Source organism: Triticum aestivum, chromosome 3A, assembly GCF_018294505.1.
Source record: "Triticum aestivum cultivar Chinese Spring chromosome 3A, IWGSC CS RefSeq v2.1, whole genome shotgun sequence".
NCBI lineage: Eukaryota > Viridiplantae > Streptophyta > Magnoliopsida > Poales > Poaceae > Triticum > Triticum aestivum.
This window is the reverse complement of record NC_057800.1, coordinates 237,564,189-237,570,147: the sequence shown is the minus strand read 5'-3', so window position 1 is coordinate 237,570,147 and position 5,959 is coordinate 237,564,189.

Sequence of the window (5,959 nt, the reverse complement as noted above, 5' to 3'; positions counted from 1 at the left end):
AGCGGAGCCGGACACCAAATCCTCTCCGCTCTCTGCATCCATACCTGAAATAATAAAATTTTAGATATCCTCCTTGAAAGAAGCAAGTAGAGGATGCATTAAAGGCTTACCTCATTGGCGGGGTGGGTAATGTCATGCCTGCGGTCCAATTCTATGACTGTCGGCGTCTCGTTTCCTTTGAAGAGCAACTTCTAGGCGTCTTCGTGAGTGGTTCCGAAGAGCCTTTCTAGAGTTTGGTGTTTCTTCGGATTGAATTCCCAGAGAGGGCGGCTTCGACTTTGGCATGGGAGAATCCGGCGAACTAGCATCACTTGGATTATGTCGACGAGCTTAATGTTTTTATCCGCCATGCTTTGAATGCGCGTTTGCAGCGCTATCAGCTCGTTTGATGAACACCAATTTGGGCCCTTCTCAATCCAGGAGGTGAGCCACATTGGAGCTCCAGAGTTGAATTCGGTAGCCGCGGCCCAGGTGGCGCCGCGGGTCTCTGTGATGTAGAACCACAGTTTCTGCCACTCCTTGACAGTCTCCATGAAAGTACCTTTTGGCTAGGAGACATTGGTCAACTTGCTCACCATGGCGCCTCCGCACTCCGTGTGCTGGCCATCCACCACCTTCGCCTTCATTTTGAAGACCTTGAGCCATAGCCCGAAGTGGGGTTGGATGTGGAGGAAGGCGTCACACACGACAATGAATGCCGAGATGTTGAGGAAAGAGTTCAGGGCTAGATCATGGAAGTCTAGGCCATAATAGAACATCAGCCCGCAGACGAAAGCGTGGAGTGGAAACCCTAACCCACGGATCAAATGAGGGATGAATACCACCCTCTTGTTGGGCGTCGGTGTAGGGACAACTTGCCCCTTGGCTGGAAGATGGTGGGCGATTTCCTTTGCCAGATACTTGGCTGCCCGAAGCTCGGTAATGTCCTTCTCCTTGATGGAGGAGGCCATCCACTTGCCTTGACCTCCAGATATGGACATGGTTGGGTGCTTGCTCGAGGGGGGGAAGATGAGAACTTTGGCGCTGGAGCTCAAGAATGGAAGGGCGGAGGAAGAGAGAAGGTGTGGGTGAATACAAGGAGTCCTTATCTCCTTATAAAGGCAGTAAATATTAAGCGCCTCCCCAATCGACTTAAAACTCGCCTGTTCCCGAGGGCCGTGTAAATGACACAATTATATTACCCACGCTCGTATTGATGAGAATCCCGCAATAAGGCGACACGATCTCTGCTTTGACAAGACGTGCCAATGGAAACCACATCTCGAAACGCGGAATGGCAGGCAAAAACGGTTCGGTAGGATGACCGGACATACGTGATGTCATCTTGCAAAAAGTTGTCAGCAGATGGGACTCATGAAATATTATACTCCCTACAGCTGTATGTGTGGTACTTTGTTTCAGATCCGGACACGTTCATTTTATCCGAAGACTACCTTGGAGTATTCGGAAAGGGGAACCCACCTTGCAATGCCGAAGACAATCTGCGCGCCGGATACCTCGTCATTGAAGCCTGGTTCAGGGGCTATTGAGGGAGTCCTGGACTAAGGGGTCCTCGGGCGTCCGGCTTGTTGGACATGGGCCGCACTAATGGGCTGAGAAGATACAAGACCGAAGACTCTCTCCTGTGTCCGGATGGTACTCTCCTCGACGTGGAAGGCAAGCCTGGCGATCAAATATGAAGATTCCGTCGTATCTATAATTTTTGATTGTTCCATGCCAATATTATACGACTTTCATATACTTTTGGGAACTTCTTATACTATTTGTTTGGGACTAACATATTGATCCAGTGCCCAGTGCCAGTTCCTGTTTGTTGCATGTTTTTTGTTTCACACTAAATCCATATCAAACGGAGTCCAAATGGGATAAAAACTGACAGAGATTTTTTTGGAATATATGTGATTTTTGGGATGAAAAATCAACACGAGACGATGCCCGAGGGGGCCACGAGGCAGGGGGTGCGCCCAACGGGGTCACGCGCACCCTGGGCCCTCGTGGCCACCCCGTAAGGCGGTTGATGCCCTTCTTTCGTCGCAAGAAAGCTAATATCCGGATAGAGATCTTGTTAAAATTTCAGCCCAACCGGAGTTACGGATCTCCGGGAATATAAGAAACGGTGAAAGGGCAGAATCTGAGAACACACAAACAGAGAGAGAGACAGATCCGATCTCGGAGGGGCTCTCGCCCCTCCGCCGCCATGGAGGCCATGGAACAGAGGGGAAACCCTTCTCCCATCTAGGGATAAGTTCAAGGAAGAACAAGAAGAAGGGGGTCTCTCTCCCCCTCTCTCCCGGTGGCGCTGGTACGCCGCTGGGGCCATCATCGTGTGACGGCGATCTACACCAACACTTCCATCATCTTCACCAACATATTCATCACCTTCCCCCATCTATCTACAGCGGTCCACTCTACCGCAACCCACTGTACCATCTACTTGAACATGGTGTTTTATGCTTCATATTATTATCCAATGATGTGTTGCCATCCTATGATGTCTGAGTAGATTTTTGTTGTCCTATCGGTGGTTGTTGAATTGCTATGATAGATTTAATTTGCTTGTGGTTATGTTGCTGTCCTTTGGTGCCATCATATGAGCGTGCGCGTGGATCACATAATAGGGTTAGTTGCATGTTGATAGGACTATGTATTGGAGAGCAAGAGTGACAGAAACTTCAAGCTAGCATAGAAATTGACGCATACGGGATTGAAGGGGGACCAATATATCTTAATGCTATGGTTGGATTTTACCTTAATAAACGTTAGTAGTTTCGGACGCTTGGTAATAGTTCCAATCATAAGTGCATAGAATTCCAAGTTAGGGATGACATTCTAGCAGTGGCCTCTCCCACATAAAACTTGCTATCGGTCTAGTAAAGTAGTCTTGCTTAGGGGTAATTTCACAACTCCTTCCACCACTTTTCCACACTCGCTATACTAACTTTATTGCTTCTTAACCTAAACAGCTCCTACTTTTTATTTACGTGCACTTTATATTCTTGCAAACCTATCCAAAAACACCTACAAAGTACTTCTAGTTTCATACTTGCTCTAGGTAAAGCAAATGTTTAGCGTGCGTAGAGTTGTATCTGTGGTCGATAGAACTTGAGGGAATATTTGTTCTACCTTTAGCTCCTCATTGGGTTCGACACTCTTAGTTATCGAAAGAGGCTACAATTGATCCCCCATACTTGTGGGTTATCACCGGACACCTCATCATTGAAGCCTGGTTCAGGGGCTACTGAGGGAGTCCTGGACTAAGGGGTCCTCGAGCGTCCGGCCTGTTGGACATGGGCCGGACTAATGGGCTGAGAAGATACAGGACCGAAGACTCTCTCCCATGTCTGGACGGGACTCTCCTCGACGTGGAAGGCAAGCTTGGCGATCAAATATGAAGATTCCTTTCTCTATAACCGACCTTGTACAAACCTAGTCCCCTCCGGTGTCTATATAAACCGGAGGGCTTAGTCCAGATCGGGGGAGAAATAATCATAGTCAGACAGGATAGACTTTTAGGGTTTAGCCATTATGATATCATGGTAGATAAACTCTTGTAACACTCATATTCATCAAGATCAATCAAGCAGGAAGTAGGGTATTACTTCCATAGAGAGGGCCCAAACCTGGGTAAACATTGTGTCCCCTGTCTCCTATTACCATCGACCTTAGACGCATAGTTCGGGACCCCTGATACGTCTCCAACGTATCTATAATTTTTGATTGCTCCATGCTATTATATTATCTATTTTGGATGTTAATGGGCTTTATTTTACACTTTTATATTATTTTTGGGACTAACCTATTAACCGAAGGCCCAGCCCAAATTGATGTTTTTTTGCCTATTTCAGTTTCTCGTAGAAAAGGAATATCAAATGGAGTCCAAAATGAATGAAACCTTCGGGAACGTGATTTTTGGAACAAACGTGATCCAGAGGACTTGGATTGGACGTCAAGCAATTAACGAGGCAACCAAGAGGCAGGGGGCGCGCCTACCCCCCTGGGTGCGCCCTCTCCCCTCGTGGGCCCCCAATAGCTCCACCGACCTACTTCTTCCTCCTATATATGTTCACATACCCCGCAACCATCCAGGGGCACCATGAAACCCTATTTCCACCGCCACAACCTTCTGTACCCAAGAGATCCCATCTTGGGGCCTTTTTCGGAGCTCCGCCGGAGGGGGCATTGATCACGGAGGGCCTATACATCAACTCCATGGCCCCTCCGATGATGTGTGAGTAGTTTACTTCAGACCTCCGGGTCCATAGCTAGTAGCTAGGTGGCTTCTTCTCTCTCTTTGGATATCAATACAAAGTTCTCCTCGATTCTCTTGGAGATCTATTCGATGTAACTCTTCTTTTAGAGGTGTGTTTGTCGAGATCCGATGAATTGTGGGTTTATGATCAAGTTTATCTATGAACAATATTTGAATCCTCTCTGAATTCTTTAATGTATGATTGGTTTATCTTTGCAAGTCTCTTCAAATTATCAGTTTGGTTTGGCCTAGTAGTGTAACATCCCAAAATTCTAAATTTTGGAATGTTATAATAAATAGATAGATTTGATTGTTTGTTTGATTGATTGTGTGAAATTGAGTGAAATTCGAAACCTTTTTGAAAGTTAAATGAGAGGGAATAAAAGGACTTTCCCAAACTTTCATTTTGCATTCGTGATCTCCGTGAATTCAAATTCTTTTCACCAGGAAACCCTGGAGAGAAGGTGACATGACTTCTTCCATTTATTTAAATGACAAGGGGTGTTGAAAATATTCGAATTTCATTTGGAAAACATTTCCAATTCTGAAACTTTATGCAACTCAATGATTTTCATGAGAGGAGATAAAATGACTTCTTCAAATTATATGAAATGTGAGTTGGGAGTTTCCAAGGATCAAATTGAAAGTCTTTTGGAATTATTTTTCAATTTGGAGTTATTTGGGTTTTATTCAAATTAGTTTCTCCAAAAACAAAATACATGGAAAATAGGGTAACATGATTCCCTACAACAGAAAACTAGAGAGAAATAAATTTGATTTCATTTTGGTATTTTTTAAATGATTTTTATTGGATTTTATTAGACCAGGAGCACTCTTTGCTTTATTGGAATTTGTGTGTATTTTATTTGACTCTAGAACAAATTTCATATTGTAGACAATCTTTTTCTGAAAATTTTAATATATTATATGCCTATATAATATTTTTAGTTATTTTTTATTATTATTTTATTTGTCTGGAAAATGTTTTTTTTTTGAAAAAACTTTCCCCAACTGGGCCGGCCCAGCCCAGCGCCAGTCGACGCCAGCCCGCTCCGCGTCGCCCCCCGACCTCCAGACGAACTCCGGCTCCCGCACGCCGCCGCGCTGCCATGGGAGGCCGTGCCCGCCCCGGCCTCCTCTGCCCCCTTGCCCACGCCTCCCCTCCCCTCCTATAATGGGCACCGCCCCGGCCCCCGTTTCCCTCTCTCTCCTCTCGCCGCCGCCGCTCGCGTAGTGCCGCCGCCACATCTTGTTGGTGCCGCACACCCGCCCGTCGCCGCGCTTGATGCCCGCGCCGCCAACGAGCTCCGCCGCACTCGTCGCCGCGCTCCGCCGCCGCCGCCGCACCTAGCTGCCGCCGCTGCTAACCACGCCGCCGCCGTCGAAGACCGCCGCCGCGGGAAGCCGCCGTCATTGTTGACCCGCGTGGACCGGTAATAATCGCCCAGGTTTGCCGGTTTTATTTAGGTTTTTTCGGTTTTCTGTTTTAAAAACTGGTTTTTCTTTTAAACTAGTTAGTTAGTAAACGTTCGCTCGTTAGGTCTTCTCAGCGAACGGATTCATTCATTAAGGTTCTGTTAGCGAGCGTTCGCTCGATAGATTTTTCTCTCTGTTTTAATTCCGGCAAGGGACCTATCTGTGATAATTTGTTTTACAGATTAGTCCCTAATCTTGCAACGCTCATAACTTTTTGCTCGATAGTCGGAATTC